The sequence below is a fragment of the Ictidomys tridecemlineatus genome, chromosome 3, assembly GCF_052094955.1.
Source record: "Ictidomys tridecemlineatus isolate mIctTri1 chromosome 3, mIctTri1.hap1, whole genome shotgun sequence".
NCBI classification, from domain to species: domain Eukaryota; kingdom Metazoa; phylum Chordata; class Mammalia; order Rodentia; family Sciuridae; genus Ictidomys; species Ictidomys tridecemlineatus.
In genome coordinates, this window is record NC_135479.1 from 138,818,439 (window position 1) to 138,846,018 (window position 27,580).

The following is a 27,580-nucleotide window of genomic DNA, read 5'->3' on the forward strand; positions in this document are numbered from 1 at the left end:
CCAGAAAAACCTCCTCTGAACCTTCCCCAATTCCTTTAGCTCTAAGTTGTTTCCCCCTCATATCTTTCCCAGCCCTAAAAGCAAAACTATCAAGCCAATCGTCCAATCAGAATACCCTCTCTGATTAAATGCCTAGTGCTTCTCTCCCTTTCATGTGGTCTCCCCTGCTGGCCTCCACTTCCTCGCTTCTCAGCACTTAGCAATCTGACTTCTCCCCTCCCCATTCACATCCTTCTTCATCCTGCTCAGGCAAGAGTAACCCATGGCCTTCAGGTTCTCAAACTTGTCAGGCATTCCTCAGTCCTCTCTGCATCTCTGCTATGTGGGACACCTTGGATGCTCTCACCTTCTGAAAATTTTTACTACCTTCATTTCCAGAAGATTGCATACTCCCAATTGTCACATCTCAATAACTAAGCTCACTGCTTCCTTCAGTGGCATCCTAAGTGCCACCAATTGCAAATCTTAAATGCAGATCTCTGCTCTAAACCCATAGCTCTTCTCACTCCACTCATTTCTGAGGGCTCAACTCCACCCTCATGCTTTCAACTGCCAAATCAGCAATCAGATCTCTAACCCAGATCTCTTCCACAAAATTTAGAATCAAATATCCAACTGCCTGGCAAGCAGCTCTATCTAAACTCACAGGGACACCCTAAACATGGTGTGTCCAGAGCAGAACTCATCCTCTTCCTTCATTCTGGCCCCTCCCTCAACTGTTGGCACCAGCATCACACAGTCATCAGACTTAGAAAGTCAGGAATGCGTGAGTCATCCCTGATTAATCATCAAGTCCTATCTATTTTCACCTCGTTTATAAGCCTCAAATTCCTTCCTCCCTTCTCACTGGTAGCCATCATTTCTACGTTGCACGGTTGTAGCAGCTTCCTAAGAGTTTCTTTCAGGCCAGGGGCAGTGGTGCATGCCTATAATCTCAGCAACTCCAAAGGTTCAGGCAAGAGGATCACGAGTTGGAGGCTAGCTTCAGCAGCTTAGTGAGGCCCTAAGCAATTTAGTGAAATCCCATCTTAAATAAAAAATAAAAAGGGCCAAGGGTGTAATTCAATGTAAAGCAACTCTGGATTCAATCCCCAGTACCCCAAATATAAAAAATAAAGAGGACTGGAGATATAATTCAGTGGTAAAGTGCCCTTGGGTTCAATCCCTGGCACACACAAAAAAGAGTCTCCTTTGGAAAAAGTCATCTTCCATCTGGCCTCCAGAGTGAGCTACCTAGGGGTTCCCTGAGTTTCTGAATGCAGTGTGTACATCCAACCTGTGCAGCACAAACCTGGCAATGCATTTAGGCTTTTAAAAGACTAAAAAGAGCCAGGAGAGTGGCACATGCCTGTAATCTCAGCTGCTCTGGAGGCTTAGAAAGGAATATCTCAAGTTTGAGACAGCCTGGGCAATTCAGCAAGGTCCTGGGTCAAAGGGGGAAGGAGGCAGGGATATAGCTCAGTGTTAGAGTGCTTACCTAGCATGTGCACAGCCCTGAGTTTAATCCTCAGTACTGCAAATGACAAATGATTGAGCGTTCAAAGCCAGCCTCAGCAATAGCAAGGCACTAAGCAATTCAATGACACCCTGTCTCGAAATAAAATACAAAAAAAGCAAAACAACAACAAAAAAAAATAGGGCTGGGGATGTGGCTTAGTGGTAGAATGCCCCTGAGTTCAAATTCCAGTTCCGAAGGAAAGAAAGAAAAGGAAAAGAGCTGTTGAATATTTTAAAGTATCCTGATGCAGATACTTTGGGTATGGAGTAAAAAGTACCTGGCCACTGACTTGGAAGGAGATACTGAGTCACAGGAAAGACTTGAGCATGTTTATAAGCAGAGGAAAAAGGATCAACAAAAGGGGGGGGGGGGCGGAGTCCAAAACAGGAGGAAGGGAAGAGGTGGAGAAGTCTTGAAAGTTGTGAAAGGTGTACTGATACTCAAACCCAACAGGATTCTAGACCCTGCACCCTGATCATGCTGGGCGCAGCCCTTCTGTCTTCTGATGCTACTCCTTAAGACCCAGCCCAGGCTGAGTGAGATGGTATGTGCCTATAGTCCCAGCTACTGGAGAGATTGAAACAGGAGGACCCCTTGACCCAGGAGCTGAAGACCAGATTGGACAACATAAAGAGATTCATCTAATAACTACAACCCCAAATAGGTAACAGTCTTACTGGTAAGGATAGAAGTTTTGAGGATGGAGAAATACTTTTTGTGTAAATTCAGAAAGCTCTGACTTTACACAAAAAGTATTTCTTCATCCTCAAAATTTCTATCCTTACTTAGCCCTTCACCCCCCATCTCTTTACCTCTTATTTCACTAGGAAAATGCTAACCCTCCCACAAATTTACACATCATTCCACGTCAGCATCCAATGTCTCTCTTCTTGCTCTTGAGGAGCAAAGCTCCCTCCTACAGAGCTAACCCTCCACAAGTACACTACTTGGCCTCCCAGTGATTACCACTATGGCCAACTCTAGTGGGCACTTTGTGGACCTTGTTTTTCTATTCTTCTGGAAGTTTTTTTTTTTTTTTTTTTTTTGGTAGCAGGGATTGATCCCAGGGGCGCTTAACCAGTGAGCCACATCCCCAGCCCTTTTTTATATTTTATTTAGAGACAGAGTCTCGCTGAGTTGCTAAGTGTCTCACTAATCTGCTGAAGCTGGCTTTGAAGCAACCCTTCTGCCTCAGCCTCCTGAGTTGCAGGGATTACAGGCATGTGCCACAGCACCAAAACACTTTTTCTTCCATTTGATAATGAATTCTTTTTTGTAATTCTTCCCCCTTCTCTTTTTTGTCCACCCCTCAACCTGTTGTAGATGCTTCTTCTATCCTGCCTCTAAAAGTTGCTATTTCCCAGAGCTTGATCCACCATCCATTCTTCTCTCTACAGAAGTTTTTGGTTTTTTGTTGGAGATGGAACCCGGACTCTGGCACATGCTAAGAATGCATTTTTCCACTTAAATACACCATAACTCTGTTGGTTTGTTTGTTTGTTTTTGTTGTTGGTGGTGGTTGTTTTTGTTTTGTTTTGTTAGCAGGGATTGAATCCAGGGGCTCTTAACCACTGAGCCACATCCTCAGCTCTCTTTATTTTTTATTTTGAGACAGGATCTTCCTAAGTTGCTTAGGGTCTCACTAAGTTGCTGAGGCCCGCTTCAAACTTGTGATCCTTTTTCCTCAGCCTTCTGAACCACTGGGATTATAGGCAGATGCCCCTTCACCCAGTCTGCTTTATGTTTTATTTTTTAATTTGACATCTATAGGCTTTTTTAAAGTTGTGGATGGGTAGCAGGGGGTTTATAAATTCCTTAAACTTGAAAGTAAATATTTTAAAAAGGAAGAGTAGGAGCTTTTGTCCCCTTCTTAAAGATATCTGGGAGGGCTGGAGATGTAGTTCAGTGGTAGAGTGCTTGCCAGGAATGCATGAAGCCCTGAGTTCTGTCCCTCACACCAAACATACATACACACACACAGAGAGAGAGTATCAAGGGCCCCCCAAAAAGATAAAGAGTTCTGATTCACATGTTCTCCCCCAAGTGACATCTCAGTTATAGCTATCATCTGCCCGAACATTAGGAACTGAACTAAATTGCTTCAGGTCCAGACATCTTTTCAGACTCCCTGGGTCATACATGCCTACCATTTCCACAGGGGATCTCATAGCATCTCTTAAAGTCACTTATGCCCAAATCACCTTTTCCCTTCTTCCCCAACCAGCTCCTCTCCCAGGCTTCCTGACCTTAGCAAGGACATTTTCAGCCATACAACTACTCAGTACTCAAACCTGAAACCTGGGAGGCATTCTTTTTTTGTTTTTAAGGTTACTTAAAGGTTACTTTATTTTTTAATTTCTACATATCAATAGGCTACAGTACAATAATTCAATATATGTATAATGATCAAGTCAGGGTAACAGCATTTCTGTCTCCTCAGATACCTACTATGTCACTGTGCTGGCAAGCTTTGGACTCTTCTGGTTATTTTGAAATATATCATAAATTGTTATCGACTACAGCCAACCTACTGTGCCACAGAACACTAGAACTAATTACCCTAAATAACCTTATTTTGGTACTTCTTATTCAGTCCTCTTTCTTCCTTCCCTTCCTAGTTTCTAGTGACCCTATTTTAATTTCCTCTTCTATGAGACTGACTTTTTAGTTTCTATAAATAAGAATATACAGTATTTGTCTTCCTGTGCCTGGCTTATTTCACTTACAATGATGGCCTTTGGTTCCATTCATGTTGCTACATACGACAGGATTTCATCCTTTTTATGGTTGAATAATATTCTATTATATACCCCATTATCTGTATCCTTTTCTCCATTGATGGACACATTGACTGATTCCATATATTGGCTATTGTGAACTGTGCTGCAATAACATGAGAGTGCAGGTGTCTCTTTTACATGATTCTACTTCCTTCAGAAGTCATTCTTCATATCTTCCTCTCCTTCATCACCCACATCCAATTCAATACTAAGTCCATTTCAAATCCTTACACATCTCTCCATCTCCATTATCTCCAAAATAATGCAAGCCACGTCCATAACATCTGGGACTCTACTGCATTTACCCCAAGTGATTCCCCTACTTTTGTCCCTTCCATCCATTCTCACAAAGCAGCACAGTATTGCTGTGCATGACTTGCAGTGTAGCTCCTGATGGCAGCTTTCAACCACTTCCCACTTCACTGAGAATAAAATGTGAACTTCTTTGGCCTAAAGGCTCAGTGTAGGATGCGGCCTGCCTGCCACTCCCCTTTGCTGGAACTCCTCCACCTCACCATCCTCTCACGGCAGATCTCCTCCCCACCTGACCTCATCCCAACCACAAGGCTTTCTTTCAGTTCCTCCAACACAACAAGCTGTCCCCTGCCTCAAAATTTTTGCACAACCTGTTCTTTCTCTTCCTTCCCTTTTCTCCTGGCCTGGCTAACTCTTATAAACTCAGCTCTTGACTCCAATATATAAGCATAAGTTCTTGAAAAAGGCCTTGCCTGGCCACTCATTTTCCCTTTATTTTCTTATGACTTCCTTTTTTCTTTATAACCATTATCACAATTTGAGTTATCTATGTGCTTATGCATATACTCTTTTTAAACCTGTCTCTCTCAAGCTGGGCACAGTGGCCTGTACCTGTAATCCTAGAGACTAGGGAGGCTGAGGCAGGAGGATCTCAAGTTCAAAGCCAGCCTCAGCAACTTAGTGAAACCTTAAGCAACTCAGTGAAGCTCTGTCTCTAAGTAAAGGGGTGGGGGCAGTCTGGTGATGTGGCTCATTGGCTAAGTGCCTTTTTTTATAGTGTTTGAATAAAAATTTTTTAAAAACCTGTCTCTCTCATGATACTGGAAACTCTGAAGATGGGAACCAATTGCAGCTCTAGCATTTTTCTAGAAGGGCTTAAGACTGTGTTTTCATGTAGGATTGAAAAAGTATCAGTTGTCCACCAGGCATGGCAATACACACCTGTAATCCCAGCAGCTAGAAGATCACAAGTTTGAGGTCAACTTTGGCAACTTAGTGAGACTCTGTCTCAAAATAAAATAAAAACAGCAAGGGATGTAACTCAGTGGTAGAGTGCTTGCCTAGCATGTATGAAGCTCTGGGTTTAATTCCCAATACCTCAAGGAAAAGAAAAATATATTGGTTATCCATTTTTGTATAGAGAGAAGGACTTTATTAATTATGGGAAAAGCACATAAAACTTTCCCCCTTCCCAAATCATTTCTTGGTGCTACTACTAAAAAACGACTAAGTCAGTCAATGTGGCTTACTGCTGTATGCCCAGCACGAGATAAAGCAATGTTTGCTGTCTGATATGAAATAGCACATAAGTGAGTGAATTTGTAATCTCAAGCATCATCTCCTCCAAATGCCCTCCCTAACTCCTAGGTAAAAATTAAGAAGCACTTCTCTGAATATCTTTTTTGCTGCATTTACAGCCTTGCCTAAATATCTAGTTCACATTGGTGTCTCCATTAGTCTGTATCTTACTCTTTTTTGTTGTTTGTTTTGTTTCTAAGGCTCTAGATACTTTCACATTTTTATCTCATTTAATCTTTATGACAATCCAAAGAAATAGATACTATTATTATCTCTGTTTATGGAAAAAAAAACTGAAGAAAGCTTAAAATCCCATTTGATAGAATAGGAAGATAGGCTAAATAACCCATTCGAGGTCGCAGAGCTAGTGAACAGCATAGCCAGGATTTAAACCCAAGCAACTCATGTCTAGAGCCAAACTTTTGACTCCCATGACCAAATGAAGTCATAACAATCATCCTCTGGCATCCAAATTCTTTGAATTGTTTGTTTAAGTACCCCGACTCTAACTTCCTCCTGAACAAGAACTTTCCTCACCCACCTCTGGACCTCCACCCCTTCAGAAAACTCAGTACATCACACTCAACACCAAGTCTGCCGAGTTAGTGAATAACAAATTGTCTTTGAGCTTCACTTCCAATATGGCAGACAATTGTGATAGAATGATTCTCATTTAATAAAGAAGAAAATTGAGTTTTACAAGAGAAACTGATTTTCCCGAGTCCTCTGAGTCTTTTGTATTCCACCTGCTGCTTCCACAAAAACTCAGAAGACACACATTTAGATGAGGAAGATTTCACCTTAAGAAGGGAGAAAAACAAGCCAGGCACAGTGCCAGCTACTCTGGAGATTGAGGTAAGAGAACCACAAGTTAGATACCAGCCTTGCAATTTAGTGAGACTCTGCCTCAAAATACAAAAAAAAAAAAAAGAAAAAGAAAAAAGAAAAGAAAAAAAATGGCTGAGGGATATAACTCAGTGGTAGTGCATCCCTGGGTTTAACCCCTAGTACTGCAAAAGAAAACAACCACAGCATTCACTGCTTTTCCTAGAAAAGAAGTGGCCATTAAAATTACTTTGAGGGCTGGGGACACAACTCAGTGATAGAGCGTTTGCCTAGCATGCACAAGGCTCTGGGTTTGATTCAAACACTATTAAAAAAAAAAGTACTTTGATTATGATGTTTGTCCAACAAACTCTGTCTCTCTTTTAGTGCCTCCTAAGCCATTCTGTGCCTATTTAGCTTGAACTCCACAGTTCATTATTTGAGCATATCTGTGAGTGTGTTTGTGTGCATGTGCATATGTGTGAGTGTGTGTATGTGCTGGAACAGGTTACAGGGCTAAAAGTCAGATGTCTAGAACTCGGAATCCACTGGCACATTTCTGTTGCTAAACAAAGCATTTTTTGTTTATTTGTTTGCCTCCGACATGAAGCAAAACTCACGGGCCTGATCTGCGTCTGAGGCCATTATGTCCTAGGGCCTGGTGGGTCACATGCCACTGAATATTGTTTATGAACTTGTTATTTTAGGATATAGTGCCCTGCAGGAGGAGTGCAACACTTGTTCACAACTGTGTACTGGAAAACTGGCTCTCCAATAGATTAAAAAGCCCTGATTCTTAGCACCTGCCAATTTCATGATGTAAATAGTCCCACCACAGACAATTTCAAGCCACCAACAGTTTGACTAGTGGTTCATACATTCCCTGAAAATTGAGTGATAAGCTCCAGTGAGCACATACAATCTGCTCCAGCACACTGCTGCTCATAGTAACTCTTCTTCGTGTGAATGGGGACAAGAGAAATACAAGCAGTTCTTTAAATTATGTTTTTTGAATCCAATGCCTGACACTTCAGCTGTTATAGAGAATGTCCTTGTGTTTCAATGTAGTGATTTGACTTCTGATAAGAAAAGAGCAGTTGTGCTAAAATGGGAAAACTGAGCCCAAGTCTTCTACTTCTTTTTTTTTCCCAGGTATTTATTTCTTAATTTAGTCAGAATAGTATCATGCAGTTCGTAGGATGTTTAATTACCTATTACAGTATTTAGTATCTGTTAGGCATTCAGTACTTAACACAAATGTAACTCATTTTTACATTTTTTATCAACACTGTGATATTGTCAGTTTACAGGTGAAAAGACTAAAATCACAGAAAAGATAACTAAGTTCACACAGTTAGCAAGTAAATAGAAACAGGATTTGAACCTGGCTCTAGAGCATGTGTTAAAAACCTCTGTGGCCCCATGTCAAAGCTAGGTGCATAGTTTTTCTTTTTATTGTTTTCTGGTGCTGTGGATCAATTCTGGGCCGCACACATGCCTGGTTAGTACTTGGCATACCACTGAGGCATCCCACAAATGCACTAGTTTTCTAAACCGAGTTCTACTGGAACACAGCCTGGCTCGTGCATTTACATATTGTCAATGTTACAATGGCAGAGTTGAGGAGTCACAACAGGACAAATAGCCCAAATAGCCAAAACATTTACTGTCTGGCCCCTTACAGAGAAGGTTCACTCTCCTCTGTTCTATGGCAGCCTGACTTTGTACAGGGGAGACATTGATTATTATTTGGAGCTTCATAGTCCCCATGATAAAGCTGGTTTGGAAATTGTGTTGCTGGCCAATAAGACAAGTAAAAAATGTTAAGATTGTGACTATGCCCTAACTTTTGTACTATGACAATTCTGTCCGTGACATTCTTGAGCATAAGGTATGGACTTTAGTAACAATGATATGTGTATCAATAGAAACATGTCTGACTTCTCATAGGATCCCAACATCTCCCTGTTAGAGTTAATTCAAAGATTGTTCATCCCAATCCTGACTCTCCTCTTAGGATCACTACACTGAGTTTCATTTATTTTCTTTGGTACCCCAGGATTAAACCCAGGAGTGTTAACCACTGAGCCACATCTCCAGCCCTTTTTATTTTTTATTTAGAGAAAGGGTTTCACTAAATTGCTTAGGACCTCACTCAATTGCTGAGGCTGACTTTGAACTTGCAATCCTCCAGTCTCAGCCTCCTGAGTTGCTGGGATTACAGGCATGCACCATTGTGCCTGGCACTACACTGGGATTCTAAAGTTAATGCTTCATGATCATCCCTTGAGTCCTGCAAGATGATTCCCCTATAGGGAGATGGGCTTCTTGCACAGCAGAGCACAGGCAGCTTTTCAAGGGGCTGGGACATCAGGCTCGTATCTGCACCCCTGTTCTTCTATCTATGAGGCAGATTCTTCAAGTGTCTGTTTCAGATGCCAAGCAGAGAAGCAACTCAAAACCTGTCATTCACTGGCCTCCTGAATAGTCGTTAAAAACTTCCCCTGACCTTTGTAGCTACTTCCTGTGAGCCGCTCAGGGACTGCCAGTCACTCGTGACCTATTTTCAGAGCTGGCAGCTTTGACTTCTAGAGCAAATGCAGAGCAAGCCCAGGCTACAGGTGGTCTACTGAGTTTCTCTGGGCTCCTGGCACACAAACAGAATTGCTCAGTGAAAGGATGGTAGGTCAGATTGGCACCTGATTGCCACACTGAGGTAGGTAGATAGTTCCTGCACTAGAAACCATTAGTCAGTATCTCAAGAGACCCGGGAGCTGTTATCTTCTGTTTGCTGAAAAGACTGTTGCTTCCTTATGATCATAAAAACAAAGAGCCATTAGCTCTTCTTCAGTTTTTTTTTTCTTTTCTGAAAGCAAAGATGCCTTATTAGAATTGGTAAATTAAGGCAACACTGATGGCCAGGTGCAATGTGGGAGTGCAAAAGTGAATTTCAAAAGTGAGTCAATCCAAAACACGCCTCCACCTGTAATTTAAGCCAGTCTAGGAAGCAGAGTCCAAACAGCTCGAGGTTCTGCAAATGGCACAACAGCTGCCGCCACAAAATGAAAGTGAACATGGCTTTAGGGTGGAGAAAACCAAAAACATTTTGCTATTTCCACATGCTCATTGTCACTATGCTCCCTGAATACACTTACATGGCTCCTATTACCAGCAAAGATGATCAAAGTGAAGCCTCTTTGGATGTTACTAAAATTCTTTGTATAATTTAAGTAAATGTGATTTCTTTAGGGTACCTTTAAATAAAATTTTAACCTTAATTTCAGTTTTCAAATACAGGTGTTTCTTGACCTAAGTGATGTCCCCATAAATCCATTGCTAATTGAAAATATCATAAATTGAAAATGCATTTAATGCACCTAACATGCTGAAACAATAGCTTAGCAATAGTACCCTTAGGGCAACGGTTGTTTCCATTGTGATCACCTGGCTGTCTGGGAGCTGTGGTTCACTGCCTCTGCCCAGCTTCATGAGAGAATGTCATACTGCATACTGCTAGCCCAGGAAAATCCATATTCAAAATTCAGAAAATTAAAGTTTCTGCTGAATGTAATCATTTTTGCACTGTTTTAAAAATCACATCAAATCATCTTAGGTCAAGACTGTCTGTATACCTGCATTTTAAAAAGACTCAAGACCCTAAGATTATTCCTTCAAGAGATGCCGAATAGCTTTGTGGGGTTTCCAAAGTACCAGACTAGCTGGGCGCAGTGGCGCATGCCTGTAATCCCAGTGGCTCTGGAGGCTGGGACAGGAGAATCGAAAGTTCAAAGTCAACCTCGGCAAAAGGGAGGTATCTCTAAATAAATAGGGCTGAGGATGTGGCTCAGTGGTCGAGTGCCCCTGAGTTCAATCCCTGGTACCAAAAAAAAAAAAAAAAAGGAAGGAAAAAAAAAAGTACCAGACTATTTGTATATAGTAGTAAGTGGTCAGTACACATTACTGTTGACATGTAACCTCCATGAAGGCAAAAGCTTTGTTTGGCCACTTCTATACCCCAGCAACTAGGACAGTAACCAGCAGGTAGTGACCACTAAAAAAGATTGAATAGGTTAGCCATATCCTTAATAAATGTCAAAGAAGGAGGTTTTAAAATTTTAACTTTCTAGTTAATGTAGTCCTCCTTTTAAGAGTAAGCAGAATTGGTCTGGCTAAATATTAAGAGATTTACTGCAAGGAATTGGTCTACAAGATCACGGGGGGCTGGATTGGCAACTTTGAAATTTGTAGGACAGGTTCCAAGGAAAAGCAGACTGAAATTTCTTCTTCTTCTTTTTTCTTTTTTCCCCCCTTTGGTAATGGGGATTGACCCGAACGGTGCTTAACCAATGAGCCACATCCCCAGCTCTTTTTTATATTTTATTCAGAGACAGGGTCTTGCTGAATTGTTTAGGGCCTCACTAAGTTGCTGAGCCTGGCTTTGAACTTGGCCATCCTCATGCCTCAGCCTCCCAAGCCACGGAGATTACAGGAGTATGCCACTGTACCTAGCTGCAATTTCTTCTTCAAGGAATCCTGGACTCTGCTCCTAAGCCCTTTCAAGTGATTCAGTCAGTCCCATCCAGATTATCTAGCATAATCTCCCCAATTTAAAAAAAAGAGATTATATAATTGAATCACATATACAAAATGCTTTCATAGCAAAACCTAGTTTAGTGTCTGATTGAATAACTAAGGACATAACCTAGTGAAGTTGACATATAAAAAATAACCAAACCATCAAGTTCCTCAAAAACCTGTTCTAGAGCTTGAGAAATAAATACTTCCATATATAATTTTTCCTTTTCCTTAGACAAATGGCTAGTAGAAAATATTGTTTTGTGTGTCAAATTTTCTTAGAATGTTCACATGCTCTGCCCCAAGTATCTCAATGATACAAAACAATCCCAATAATAACACAACCTGGGTACATAGGAAAGGATTATCATTTCCCCCATCACAGATAAAGTAACCCAAATATGAAAGCTTGTCCAAGGTCACAGCTGGGTAAAGTGAGGGAGCAGGGTGGCATTCCAAAGCCATTTCTTCCAACTACTACCCAATACAGAAACTGAAACAGAAAATGTTGGTCATTTCAACATCATTTATAAAGGGAAAAAAAGAAGTGAGAAATCTAAAGTTCCAAAGCTATTCAGCAAAATTAGAATGGGTTAGATAATAATATAGCCAGATTATGGGATATTGTACAAAGTTTTACTAATATATGTATAAAGGAAGGGAATAATATATAATTATAAAGATTAATACTATAAATAATTATATGACAACAAATTAGATAACTCAATAAAATACGTACCTTACTAGAAAGACAAACTATAAAAACTAACAAAAATACATCTGGGCATGGTAGTGCATGCCTGAAATCCCAGCTACTTGGAAGGTTGAGACTGGTAATGGCAAGTTGGAGCTCACCCAGGGCAATAAAATGAGATTCTATTAAAAAAAAAAAAAAAAGGAGGAGGAGAAAGAAGAAGAAGGAAAAGAAAATTTTAAACAGATTTATAAAAGGAATCAATTTAATTATCAAAATTCTCCAAAGAGAAATCCTTGCCAAAAGGCTTCCCTGATCAATTGTACAAACTTTATGAAGAATTAATACCAATTCTTTACAAATTTTTCCTCAAAATAGGAGCCTGAATATTCCTCAACTTATTTCTATGAAGCAGTATTAACCTGATACCTAAATCATACAAAAACACCCCAAGAATATAGAACTAGCTAGTCATTGTGATGCATGCCTGTAATCCTGGAAACTCAGGAAGCCTAGGCAAGAGGGTCACGATTTCAACATTCAGCCATTTAGCAAGAGCCTGCTCAAAATAAAAAGTGAAAATGACTGGGGATGTAGGTCAGTGGAAGAGTGCTCCTGGAATCAATCCCTAGTACCACTGTGGTGGGGAAAAAACAATGAAAGATCAGCGTTTATGAGGCACTAAGTTCAATTTCTAGCATATAAAAATTAATTAATTACTTAATACAGAGAATTTGAATGTATATTTTTCTCAATAAAATATACCAATAGACAAAAAGCACATGAAAAGCCAAGTGTGGTGGTGCACACCTGTGATCCTCCTGCCTCAGCCTCCTGAGCTGCATGCTGGGAAAGCACTCTACCACTGAGCAACATTAGCCCTGTCCATTTCTAAATTGAATAATTTTCTTTTTATTGTCCAAAAAAATAAGGAATTCTTAAAGCTCAACAATAAAAAGAGTACTTATATAGAATGTATGAGGCCCTGGGTTTGATACCCAGAACTATAAATGAAAGGGAGAGAGGGAGGGAGGGAGGGAAGGAAGGAAGGAAGAAAGGAAGGAAGGAAAGAAAGAAAAGACAGAACAGGTTGACAAGGGTGGGGAAAACTGGAATCCTTGTACTTTGCTATTAGAATTATAATTTGGAAAAATCTAGCAATTCCAAAAATGCTAACTGGAATAACCCTACAGCCCAGTAATTCCACTTCAAGGTATTTATTATATTCAAGGAAATTGAAGCTGGTGTGGTGGTGCATGCCTATAATTCCTGCAGCTCAGGAGGCTGAGACAGGAGAATTGTGATTTCAAAGTTAGCCTCAGCAATTTAGTGAAACTGTAAGCAATTTAGCAAGACCCTGTCTCAAAAGAAAAAATAAAAAGTGCTGGGGATGTGGCTCGTTAAGTGTCCCTAGATTCGATCTTTTGTACCAAAAAATAAATTAAAACCTAGATCTACACAAAAATCTGTACACGAATGGTCACTCTGGCACTATTCATAATAACCAAAAAGTGGGAAAACTTCAAATGTCCATCAACTGATGTCTAAATAAACAAAATATGGCAAATTCACACAATGAAATATTATTTGGTAATAAAAAGAATGAGGTATGGGTACATGATACAACACAGACATATGCTGAAAATATGCTAAGTAAAATAAGTCAGTCACAACAAAGATCATATCTTGTTTGATTCCAAATATATGAAATGTCCAGAATAGATAAATCCAGAGGCAGAAAGTAGATTAATGCTTGCCAGGGAAGGGGTTTGAGAAAGAGATTGCCTGCTAATGGATTCAGGGTTTCTTTCAGGGTGATGAAAATATTCTGAAACTAGATAGTGATTATGGTTTAACTATTCTAAAGATATAATAAAATCACTGACTTTGTATATGCCAAAAGAGAAATTTTATGGTAGGTCAATATTTCAATAATGCTGCTATTTGTAAAAACAGTATATTTACAGAGGGTTTAAAGTAACATAATAAAGGCTCCCGGCCATGGGTCTGCTGTGATTTTGCTTAAATCTTACGTCCACCTGGGTAATATAATTCAATTATTTGCTCAAATGAGACTATCTGAAGTCTCTATATGCAATCATGGTAATACAATGCCTCACAGAATCACCTTAACAGAGCTTCATCTTAATATTTTCCCTATAGCTTTTATCAAAGTTGCTAAAATAAATAGCCATGAGGAACTTCCTTCTGCATTTTTGCACAAATATTGATGACATCGTCCACACCATCACCACATCACTCATTGCCTTCATGAAAACTTTGTTACAATTTATCTTAGGAAAAGCAATGCACATTCTGAATCATCTTTTCTAATAATCAAACTGTACACTTGATTCTGGTGTTTTTTCAGCCTTGGAGGAAGCTGAGTGGAACCATAGCAATTCTGTGGGTTGAAATGATTAACATGTTTGTACCTCCATTTTTTTCTTTCTGTCTTTCTACTTCTATTCATATTTTACAATTTTATTGCATGGATTTTGGGTGTAAATCACCTCAAATTTTAACATTTGAGTTTATTTGAGGCACTGGTCTAGAATTCTGGTCTAAGAGTCAATATTTAATTATTTTTTTATGATCATAAATCTTTGCTTAGTTACATATTATATCCCCTTTTTATTTTGAGATCACAGTAATCTTTACAACAAAATTTGATCTTTTAAACACAACACTAAATGAGCTCAAGTCTAGCCTATTTGGGAGCCATTTTAACATGGAGTAAGGGGAGAAGCAGAGCCTTACCTCAGGTAAGGCAGAGCTCTTCCCAAATAACAAACACAACATTACATCTAAAACATGAATCAAACAAAAGCTAAGAGAGCTTTTAATTTCTTTCTGTGGAATAAGTGGCGAAATGCTTTTATGTTTTACAATGTCACATTTAAACAGATCAGGGTCTCCTTATTACCTTCCAAAAATACATTTAAATTTGGGTCCTGGGATTATGGCTCAGCGCTCGCCTAGCACATTGGAGGCCCTGGGTTCAATCCTCAGCACCACACAAAAATAAATAAATAAAATAAAGGTTTTGTGTCCAACTACAACTAAAAAAAATGAATGGAGGTTGTCAACCCCTTCCTCTAAAAAAAATACATTTAAATTCTAATTCCATTGCGAAGAGTAACACAAAATTATATATATAACTTATTGACAACAGGATACTTTCTCCAGTATAAAGCATCAAATGATGTGAAAAAAATACCAATCAAATATTTTATTTCTATACAAATCTGAGACTATTGCTACAGATAATTTTAGTTTGAAGAATACCAGTTTGACAAAGTGCTCTCCTAAGCTTTATATTTAACCAAGTTTAACTTTAAAAGTACAGGTCAGAATCCATAGTGTACGATAACAATAATCACATAGTAAAAATCAAAGGATAGCCTTAAATCTCTTATACATTTAGGAAACAATGTTAATGATCAGAAATTGACTTAGTTAAAGCAAACAGATATAAGGTATGTCTTTAAATGACAGTGTGGCCTTTCTATGTCAGATCCAATGTATAAAAGACAGCACTTATTGGTTATCTTGCATGTAAACTTACTTAAACTTTTATAAACTTTTACATAATACTTAGACAAGGCTTAGACAGATATAGTTCTCAGATGCATCCATATACTTAGTCACATATATTCAAGGTATAACATTTAACTATATTGTTATACTCTAAATAACAGTGGTTTGTTTAATCAGTTACAAAGTAATCACTTAGGACTTTAAAACAAGTACAAACTTCTAATTCCTTTAAGACTTAGTTTCCCCAAATTATAAAACTTAACAAATACAAATACAAGGAAATTATCTTGATAAAAGAAGATCAATGTTTCAGACTTTGTTTCATATCAGTACATTAAAGTTCAAATAACTTTGACTGATAGTCCTAATTATAGCCAATGTAATTCCAAACACAAACTTCTTGAGATTTACCTTCCCCAAATTTTCTATGACTTAAACATTCATAACTTCTTCACATTACTTTTGTCCTCTTTCATCTTGGACGTTAGCACAAGAATATTAATTTACCAGACAAAATACTTCCTCATCCAGAAACATTTATTTTACTATCTAATTTTCCATACTAAAATATTTCCACATCTATAACTTTATTTTATTTCTTTTAGTTTCAGACCCTTTTTAAAATTCATATTCAGAAACAATCCCTATGAATGTTATCTGTGCATGTGATTTACACAACAAATGTTCACCAGGACAACCTGGCATACACAAAAAACTGTGCCTTAATCTTTTCTCTCCCAGGGGGCAGTCAAGATGTTGGAGCACAGGATATTTTTGAGCCTGACCTGTCTGCCCTATTATTATGATGTCATCAACATTAAGTGAGTTCCCCACTATCAATTGTACCCAGAGATCCCTTTTGGGCCTTTTTCTTGTACTTGGCATATTGATATTCAATGGAGGAGGCCTCTTCCATCCTTTTCTTTAGGTTTCCTTAAAGATCCCTTTGCAGAGGCTGCTTACAAAACACAGGTTGGCCTTAGTTTCTGTCTTTTTCTTTTCTAGGTGCCATTGTTTACCCTGCCAGTCTCCCCGTGCATTTAGTTTGATGGAATATTATTATAAGAACTGCTTGCTTTGCCCCAGTGATGGATATTCCCTGGCCAAATGGGGTGTCCTGTCAGATCTTAAAAGGGGAAAGTAGTCTTGTCTCCAGGTCATAAACTGACAATGTTGGAACCTACCACCACATCCTTTGTGGCCAGCAGCCTCCACCCTCCACGGGTAAAAGGGGCTGGAAGGCAGGACAGAGGCTAAATTCTCTTTGCCCATTTTTCTATAGCTCAGCCATTTTTCTGGGATTTTTTTCTTCCCCAGTTTAACTCTGGTGTCCTTGACCCACAGTGAGATTATTTTCGGCTGCCTGGGGCCAGGCTGAGAAACAGTCCTGGGAGTGCCACCACTGGGTTTAACAGATTGAAATCTGTTTTAGCCCTTTCTTCTGATGTCTTGCTATCTTGTACACTGGGGCAGTGCCTTTTGGCACCTTCAAATTAATTAAAAGTTTCTGACTATTCAGACCCCTTATCCTGAAACTGCAAAAATGCCTATACATATAAGATATAAAATCTCTTTCATATACTGTACCCCTGATAGACTAATTTTAATTTCAAAATTGTATAATAATCCAGAAAAACCAAAGGCCAGATTGTATTCTAGTAAATTATCTTTCTCTTAGACAGGCTTATACCTATAGGTGGCCTATGCAGCCAAGATCTCTTTACTCAAGAGACTACCATGCAGCATGGCTCATATCTTAAAGGGCCAAAAACAGACAAAACAAAACCCAGACAGATAAGAGAGGATCACCAAAATGAGGACTGACAGACACGAACCTTTAAAACAGACCCGCACCTACAAATTTCTTCCACTTACTTTACCTTTGACAGCCCAACTCCACCTGCAAGATTACACAATAATCTAGAAAGCTATTTAAAAGCCAGATCATTACAGTAAAACATTATCTTAGACATATATAGGTGGCCTTTTCTTCAACTTACTTTATCTCTGACAGACCAACTCCAATTGAAAGATTGTACAGAAAGGAACACAGGGAAAGACAACCAGAGAAGCTCCAAAACCATGGCCAACAAAGGAGAACTTTTAAATTGACCAGCCAAGACCTTTCCAAGAGACTACCTATAGGATCACTGCAGTATTGCCCATGTCTTAAAAGGGGGCAGTAACAGATACAAACAAAACAAAAACACAGAGAATCAGAGGGAATTCCCAAACCCAATGCCAACAAACAGATGAGGACCTAGAACAGACCCAAAGAGAGTAAATATCCCTATGTTCTTGAATCCCGCTTAACCATAACTCCTAAACCAGTGGCAACACAGACGTCCCCATAATAAGGGACCAGATGTTCTCATGAAGAGGAACCAGATGTGCAGACTAAAGGGTCTCAGATGGCCAAGGGTGTCAAGACTTTACTGAGTTCAGTTTCCTTTTTCTCAAAGTGGACCACAATGGAGCAACCTGTACAGATCAGGGAGGAAGGTGGGAGTCCCCCAAAGCAAAAGGAGCCTCAGCAGCTGCAGGGATGGTCCCCCAGTCCCTCCCTTTACTCACAGGAATAGCTCCAGGGTTCCACCTGAGTCAAACTCACCCCGTCTCCTAACTCTCAAGCAGTTGGCTCTCAGTAAGTTCTTCAGCCACCTTGCCTCCTCAGCATGGAAGTGGGGTTCCTTAGAAAAGAAGAAAGCTGGAGTGGGGGCTGCTTTCGGGTCCCACCCGGGGTGCCAAATTTGTTGTTGACAGCTCGGTCCTTGTCCCTGATGCCAATACAATAACAAGGACATGGTTTTGAGAAAAAGGGAAAAGAAGGTTTATGGCTTTGCTAGCAAAGGAGAAATACAGGGGACTCCTGTTTCAAACGCTGTGATTCTCTCAATCTTTGAGAGAATCATGCCTTACATGAAATCAAGGTTTCTCTGCCTAGTAACATTTTAAGCTATATAATTCATTGTTGGGTGGGAACCCCTGTCTTGGTGACTGTAGGATGCTTAGCAGGGTCCCTGACTTCTACCCACTAGATGCCAGTGGCATCTCCTCACTTGTAACACTGAAAATGTATTCAGACATTGCCAAATATCCCCTGGAGGGAAAAACTGGGCCGGGCTAAGAACCACTGTAACAAATCATCATTGAAAAACCGACACCTACCATTTCCAGTAACTCTTAAGAAGTATCAGAAATGCATCCCTAAGATCAATAGAAAGATTGACAAATTCACACTTTGCTCACTTATGCAGGAAATGCATTGAGACATGTCATCATAGCTGATTGCATATTAGTTTACATAAAAAACAATTTTGATCTATTATCTCATTTGAACCTAACAAGCCATTAATGAGAAAATTATTACTACTCACAATTTTAGATGAGGAAACTGAGCAAAGTGATAATGATGGATTTCAGAACTAAACTCCAAATGCAGTGCTGTTTCTCTCACGGATAGGTGAAACATGCCCCCTGCCTCCACCCTGGTGTCTCTATATAATCACATGTCCCTCCCTTGTGCTCCTCCCTAGGGATGGAGTCTACGTAGCTCAAGATACTCTTCTGAAGGGCTAACAAACTGTCTGTGGTGGTACATGTCTGTAATCCCAGTGATTCTGGAAGGCTGAGACAGGAGGATGGAAAGCTCAAGACCATGCTCAGCAACTTAGTGAGGCCCTAAGCAAGTTAGCAAGATTCTGTGTCAAAATTTGAAAGGGAAAAATACTGAGGAAGTGACTCAGTGGTTAAATGCCTCTGGTTTCAATCTCCACAGATAAATAAATAATAGATTAAATTTAAAAAATAAAGTGCTAGGACTGGGGTTGTGGCTCAGTGGTAGAGCACTTGCCTTGCATGTGTGAGACACTGGTTTTGATTCTCAGCACCACATATAAATAAATGAATAAAATAAAGGTCTACCAACATTTTTTAAAAATTAAAAAAAGTGTTAACAATACAAAATTATGTCTCATCCAGTCAATACCTAGAAAGTGAATTGCCCCTTCCTGGATTATGTTTACATTAATATCATTAAAATAAAAATTTTATTTAAATCTAATGTCTAGTTTACAAGGGAGGCAGGATATAGAGGAATGAGTTGAAGGACATTAATGAGGAACAATCAGTCAAATCCAGAAGTAGAGACATTTTATAAGACAACTAGTCTGAACTCTGGAGGGTTAGTTCAGAATAAAACAGAGCAGCAAAACATAACAATCAAATGCAGATGTGAACCTTGATTGGCTCCTGTGGCATGTAAAAGGAATTCTTAGAAATGAAGGGAATTAAAATGTAACTAGATGTAAGATTGTAGAGCCAGTTGCAGTTTTCTTAGATGTGATAATGGTTTTGTAGTATAATAGATTGTTCTTATTCTTATATAATAAATATTACTGGAATTATTTTGTGTCAAAGTGTCATGATATCTGTAACTTCCAAAAGGAGCAGCAACAACAAATCAGAGGATAAATAGAGTAAATATAATCATAGCATATTAACATTTTAAAAAATTTAAATGTAAGATGTGCAGGATTTCATTTTACTAGCCTTTCAATTTCTTTGAATGTAGAAAATATTTTCATTAAAGAAAGTTGGGGCATAAGTTGGGAGTATAGCTCAGAGGTCAGGGATAGCTCAGTGGTAGAGTGTTCCCTGGAGTGGGCAAGACCCCAGGTTTGATCCTAGACACACACACACACACACACACACACACACACACACACACACACACACTTGGGAGGATTGAGGATTCTGAATTACTCCAAGTAGACCCTGAATCACTTGGAAAGGGGTCCATGTTTGTGCTTCAAGGACTCCATGACTCCACTACTTTCTTCCTTACAACTATTAGAGACATTCAGACATTTCTTTTTTTATGACGGGTCTCACTCTATTGCCCAGGTTGGTCTCCAACTCCTAGGCTCAAACCACCCTCCTACCTCAGCCTCCTGAGAAGCTGAGACTACAGGCAAGGCACACACCACTGCATGTGACTCAGGTTTTTTTCAAAAAGGTCCCATGACTCCAGAAAGGCTGAGGCCTTGGGGCTTTCCTAGACAAAGTATGTCTGGTGGCTAGAGCTGTCTGAGACATTTGGACTGCAGGACAATATTTCTCCACTGTTCAAATACATGTTGGAGATAGCTGCTTGAAGTCAGGATCTTAAAACTGAAGAGAGTCTGAGGTATAGGCCTTATCTAAGAGAAAAGATGAGATATGATTAAATTAGTGGCAGAAGGAGAAAAAAAAAGTCCAGGTGTTCTGATTCCCATGTCTCCATTCATTCATTCATTCATTCATTCATATAAGCAACAGAAGGGCTGGGAATTTAGCTCAGTGGTAGGGCTCTTGCCTAGCATGCTCAGAGGCCCTGGATTTGATCTCAACATCACAAAAGCAAAAAGCAAATGAAAATCCTCAAAGAACCAACTTTGTCCATCACATTACAGTTTCTATAGAAACTAAAAAAAGTCAACAAGCACTCTTCTGCAGAAGGGCTACCTGATCTGTTTCTCCTCCTGTTTTCTTCTCTGACATGCACACAAAAGTCCTTCCCAGACTCACTCAGTTTCCTTAGGATTCTGACACACACTGCCCTGGGACTTTTGCTCTGCCTGGTCCCTATCTTCCCTATCTTTCTTTTCAGAATTCTTCCTCCAAATATTTGCTTGGTTAACTTCCCACACCTCCCCCCACAAGCCCCCCCTCCCCCGCCCCCCCCCTCCCCGTACTGGGGATTGAATCCAGGGGCACTTTACCACTGAGTCACATCCCCATCCCCTTTTAGGGTCTCACTAAATTGCTTAGGGCCTTGCTAAATTGCTGAGGCTAGCCTTGAACTTGTGATCCTCCTGCCTCAGCCTCCCAAGCCACTGGAATTACAGACATATGCCACTGTGCCTAGTTCCACCCTCCTTTTCAAATCCATTTATTTGATCTTCTCCGTCGGAAGCGCCCTTACCACCCTGCTTACTACTGCAACTCCTTCTTTCACCTCTCCAGCAATGATCCTACAGCTTATTTTTCCCGTTTCACTTGTCCAATTTTAATATCCTATACAATCTTCTTGTTTATTATACTTTATATCCCATTTGAATATAAGCTCCACAGAGATCCATTTTGGTATGCAGTGCTGGGGACTGAACCTAAGACTTTACACATACTAGGCAAGTGCTCTACCACTGAGCTACAACCCCAGCCAGAGATCCTTGTTTTGTTTATTGATAAATCTTAAGTGTTTGGAGCAGTGTCTAACATAAAGTAGGTACTCAATCCTGGAAATTTTTGCAGAATGAGTGAATATTTTCTCTGCAAATCAGGACATCATTTCAGCTTAACTCTTGATGAGGAGACCACAAAGAGTCAAAAAAAAAAAATAGGAAAGTTGGTGAGGATGTTGCAACAGATGTTTTATAGTTATTTAAAAGTCAGGGCTTAAACCCTTGGATTGATGAAATATATAAATGAACATTTGACCAAGGAGCTCAGCCCTGCTTTGCAGAGTGTCAGCTAGCACTGCTCAGAGAAAACAGATTAGCCGCATCTCTCTCCGCCTGAGGGCTTCCATGTTGCAATTCTCTTGTAATAAGTTCCTAAATATTTAATATTTGAATGACTTCCTAATAGGGTGTTGATTTACTACATCACAAATATAATTAAGAGGCATCAATTCAGGTCTATTGGGATTAAGTTTAAAACCCAAAAGCTAAGCTTTCAGAGCCAAGCAAATCAGAAAACAGCCAGCACATGATACAGAACACACAAGCTAAAACTTGCAGCTGTATTTCTAAGATTCCCACCTTTGCTGTGGGCTAAGTGAACCTTGTTCTGAGCATGTGAGTGAAGCTAAGGTGAAGCTAGTGTGTTAAGCCTGCTGTTGGTAGGTCTACCTACTCTGCAGTTTTTAAGCTTGTAAAGGAAGACACAGTGTGGTATTGAGGGAGATGGTTTGTTCTCATCTACAAATGTCGGAATGGGTATTCACTGCTAAATATCACTAGAATTGAAGCTAGTCCTCAGTGTTAGCCTCTAGCAACTAACATTCATAGATTTTTGTGGGTTTTTTTTTTTGTTTGGGTTTTGTTGTTTTGTTTTGTTTTTTGATTTTGGGGTTTTTTCGTTTTGTTTTGTTTTGTACGGGGGATTGAACTCAGGGTGACACTTCTCCACTGAGCCACATTCTCAGCCCTTTTTTATATTTTATTTTGAGACAAGGTCTTGCTGAGTTGCTCAGGGCCTTGCTGAGTTGCTAAGGCTGGCTTTGAACTTGGATCCTCCTGCCTCAGACTCTTTAATTGCTGAGATTACAGGTGTGAGCCACAGTACCCAGCTTCACTGCTATATTTTGCTAGTGACTTTTCACTGTAAGCATGTATGTATTGTCTCTCCATGACCTGGAGTCACACATTAACAAGTAGACTGGTAGGAGATTTCAAAAAGCTCTGGCAAATTGTGGCCAAGTTTCCGAGCCCAACCTTCAGCCTGTTGCACAAATCACAAAATCCCAGTGGTCCCATCCTATCTGTTTTTTTGTGCAAAGTAACTTGAATCATCATATTGACCTTCACTCATGGTGACAAACCATTGCCTCTTTTCATATGTTGCTGGATTGCTACAGACATAAGGAAAAGAGTTTTAATGAGAGTTTTCTTCTTTCTTCTCTCTTTTTGGTATTGAGTATTGAACCCAAGAGCACTTTACCACTGAGCTTCATTCCCAGTCCTTTTGATTTTTTCTTTTGAGACAGACAGTGTCTCACTAAATTGCTGAGGTTCTCATTAAGTTACTGAGGCTGACCTTAAACTTGTTATTCTCCTGCCTCAGCTTCCTGGGTTGTTGGGATTGCAGGTGTGTTTCGCCATGCTTGGCTGTTAATCATTTCTTTAGAAGCCTCACTTCCAAACAGTCATATTCTGGGGCACTTCACTGCGGAGTGCCCAGGGATGTTTTACAAACACTGAGCCACATCCCCAGCCCTTTTTTATATTTTATTTAGAGACAGGCCCTCGCTGAATTGCTTACAGTCTCACTAAATTGCTGAGACTGGCTTTGAACTCGTGATCCTCCTGCCTCAGCTTCCCAAGCTGCTGAGATTACAGGCATGTGCCACTGCACCCAGCAGCCCTTTTTATTTTATTTTTAATTTTTGAGATAAGGTCTTGCTAAGTTTCTTAGGTAGGCCTTGAGCTTGTGATCCTCTTAACGCAGACTCTCAAATTGCTGGGATTACAGGTGGCACCATGATGTCCACCCCCCCCCCCCGCACCCCGAGACTCCTTATTTCCATCTCCTGATTTGCCATAGCATTAATTGCGCCTGCCATGTTATAGATAGCATTTTATTTATTGTCTATCCATTAGAATGTAATGTCTCCAAGGCCATTTTGTCCATGGCTCTCTCACTGATATCTAGAGATGTTCTTGGTATATAGAGGATATTTGTCATTGAATGAATGACTCTTATTCTCCCAGTTCCACCCTTACCTTTCTCACCACTGTTCATGATTGTCCCCATGCTGACTGCTGGTTTCCATGGACTCCCATTTGCTGTATATGCCAGGATCTATGGCTTGAAACAGAATAGGAACTAACTTCATGAATGTGATGAATGAATGAGAGTCTGAATGATGGTATGCTTCAGGTGCCCTTGCACCTTGCTGAGGCTCTCTGGAAGGCCAGACATCTGACACTTTAGTCTCCTCCCATGTGCCTTCTCTGAAGACTATCCCTCATTTAAGGGTCTCCATCGCTACTAATCTTCAGTAGCCCGCTCTCTGTACCCAGTCACTCTCACACCTCTCCTCTTCTAGATTTTGCTACTGTCTTTCCAAACTTGCTGGGAAGATTTCAACTCCTGGCTCACCAATTCACTCTGAGAGGCACCAGGACATGCTCTTCATATGAAGACAAATGAGAAACTAAACTCTGTGGGTTTAATTTCTCTTTGGTCTTTTTCTTGAGCAACATTATCAATTCTTGCATGTCTCTGGATAAGGGTGTGTAGCTCAGTGGTAGAAAACTTGCTGAGCATGTACCAGGCATGGATTTGATTCCTAGTACCAAAAATAAAACAAAACCAAAACTACTTGGGTATATCATCTCCTTGAATTATCAGAGGCTGATGTTATCATTTAAAATAAGAAAAGATAATTAAATCTTTTGCTTCTGAGGGCCTCAGTTTCTCTGTCTGAAAAAAGGTGGGTCATATTATTTTGGGAATCTATGAATACAGCAAGCACATTAACATCTTTGCATGGCACTTTTGGAAACAAAATCTTATTTAATATAAAAATGTCCAATAAGTGTGTTTGCTGACAAGAATGACAATGACAATTCCATATGAGCTGAAAGAAGTCTCCTTAAGGTCAGAGTTTCCTTTCATCATTAATTAGAATTTTTAAGAGGACTATCAATCACTGTATGTTAGAATTAATTTTTTAAAATATTTTTCTTTAGTTGTAGATGGACACAATTACTTTATTTATTTATTTTTATGTGGTACTAAGAATCGAACCCAGTGCCTCGCACGTGCTAGGCAAACACTCAGCTACTGAGCCACACAACCCCAGCCCTAGAATTAATATTTAATTACTAAATGTTTTCACAACCTGAAGGGTCTAGGCATAGAGATCAGCTAAAAACAAAGGGGAAAGAGCATTGTCTCTTTGTAGTCCTATTCTGCTCTGTTGTGTAATTGGTACTTTATTTGGAAAAAGAAATTGTCTCCTCAGGTGTTGGTTTCTAGCTAGGCTGACTGGCATGCATTCAACATGTGTGCTATTCAGCCTCAGTTTCATCTTTCTGCTTTATTTGATGTAAACCTCTGTTTCAAAATGTAGCTCTTCTCAGAAGAGTGCCTGCTATTTTACAGGTGTTCTGAAAGGAGGATCTCTGCAACTGCCTCAGGCTAGTTCCAGGACCCACACCTGGACAGGTGACGTTCCTGGGCACCATCCCATCCCCACCCTCCCCCACACACACACCAGGTGTATCCTCTGGTAAATACAAGCTCTGCTGGGCTGCAGCCACCACCAAGGTCTCTGGTTTCACTGTTGCTATGACTCTGATGTCAGTGGTAAGGATAGTGAACTTTTCAAAACAGCCTTCCCTTTCTTCTTTAATCTGGTAGAAAAACAAAGCCTGAGTTAGAAACCAATCAAATGGAGAGTGAGGCTAAGCCAAATAATATTGCGCTTGATTTTCTCTGACGCCAATTCTCAGAACCTCTGGAAAGGTGTAACAATCTGTGGCTGGGGTTACTTGGGAGCACCTGCTGCTAGGGCTATTGCAGGGCCCCAGGTACCACAGTTAAGGGAGGATGAAGAAAAGAAAGGGTTTTCTCCTCCGTATTGCTATCTCCTCCCATCACCTACCGCTGGACTCAAAAAGGGTCTTAAGAAGCCTGGTTGGTGGTACACCTGCAATCCCAGTTACCAAGAGGCTAAGGCAGGATAATTGTTTAAGCCCAGGAGTGCCGGGCCAGCCTGGGCAACATAGTAAGATCCTATCTAAAAAACAAACAAAAAAACAAGCCAGGATCTATAGCACATGCCTGTAATCCCAGTGGCTCAGGAGGCTGAGGCAGGAGGATCGTGAGTTCAAAGGCAGCTTTAGCAAAAGTGGGTGTAAGCAACTCAGTAAGACCCTGTCTCTAAATAAAATACAAAATAGGGCTGGGGACGTGGCTTGGTGATTGAGCTCCTGAGTTCAATTCCTGGTCCCCCCCCCAAACAAACAAACAAACAAACAAAAAAAAAAAAAAACAGTGTAGCCCAAACTGAGTCCTGGTCTCTTGCTTTTCTCTCTGGACAGCATAAACTTCACTCTACCACCTTCTCTGTCAATTACTGGTCCCTGGGGCTTGGCAATTCTCCCAGTCATTGGATCCAACCCACCAGCAATGCAGCTAGAATCTATGCAGATGCCCCAGGGGCTCAGGTTCCTGGACTTTCATGTACCATTCCACCACTTTTATGGGTGGCTACGTGTCCCAGGGGATGGCTGGGGGTCTTTGGGAATGGGTGGCATCTAGAGCAAGGAGACCATGCAAGATCTGAACAATCACCTGGCCTTCTACCTGGAAAGAATGAGGAGACTGGAGGACAAAATCCAGGAACATCTGGAGAAAAAGGTGCCCCAGGTCAGAGACTGGGGGCATTACTTCAAGACAACTGAGGAGCTGCAGGCTCAGATCTTCGTACATTCTGTGGACAATGCCCGCATCATTCTGGAGGTTGTCAGGGCTCATCTTGCTGCTGATGACTTTATGAGACAAGGCTGGTCATGTGCCAGTTTATGAAGAGAGACGTCCATAGGCTCTGCAATGTCACTGATGACACCAACATCACTCAGCTGCAGCTGGAGATGGAAATCAAAGCTCTCAATGAGGAGCTGCTGTTCATGAAGAAGAACCATGAGGAGGAGGTCAAAAGCCTTCAAACCCAGATTGCCAGCTCTGGGTTGACCATGGAGGTAGATGCCCCCAAATCTCAGAACCTCAGAAGATCATGGCAGTCATCTGGGCCTCTATGATAAGCTGACTCAGAAGATCCAAGAGGAGCTGGAAAAGTACTGGTCCCAGCAGATGGAGAAGAGCACCAGGATGGCCACTTCTCAGTTTGCAGAAATCAGAGCTGCCAAGATGACACCCACGGGGCTGAGACACACTGCCCAGTTCTTGGAGATCCACTTGGACTCCATGAGGAATCTGAAGGCCAGCTTTAGAGAAGAGTCTGAGGGACATAGAGGCCCCGCTACATTGTGGCAATGGAGCAGATCAGGGTCCTGCTGCATCTGGAATCAGAACTGGCAGAGGAACAGTGCCTGACTCAGGACTAGGAGGCCCTGATGAACATCAAGGTCAAGTTGGAGGCTGAGATCATCGACACTTACTGCTGCCTGCTGGAGGATAGAGGAGGACTTCAAACTCAGTGATGATCCAGACATCAGCAACTCCATGCAAACCATCCAAAATACCATCACCCACAGGATCGTGAATGGCAAAATGGTGACTGAGACCAATGGCACCAAAGTGCTGAGACAGCAGGAGCAGGGGATCTTTGGGGAGCAGAGGACCAATAAACATTTAGAGGGCACTAGACATTTAAATTAA

General features: G+C 40.6%; 1 pseudogene; it reads left to right on the forward strand.

Annotated features, from left to right (window-relative positions):
• Positions 1-661: 661 nt before the first annotated feature.
• Positions 662-27,580, forward strand: LOC101963365 (keratin, type I cytoskeletal 18 pseudogene; annotated as a pseudogene).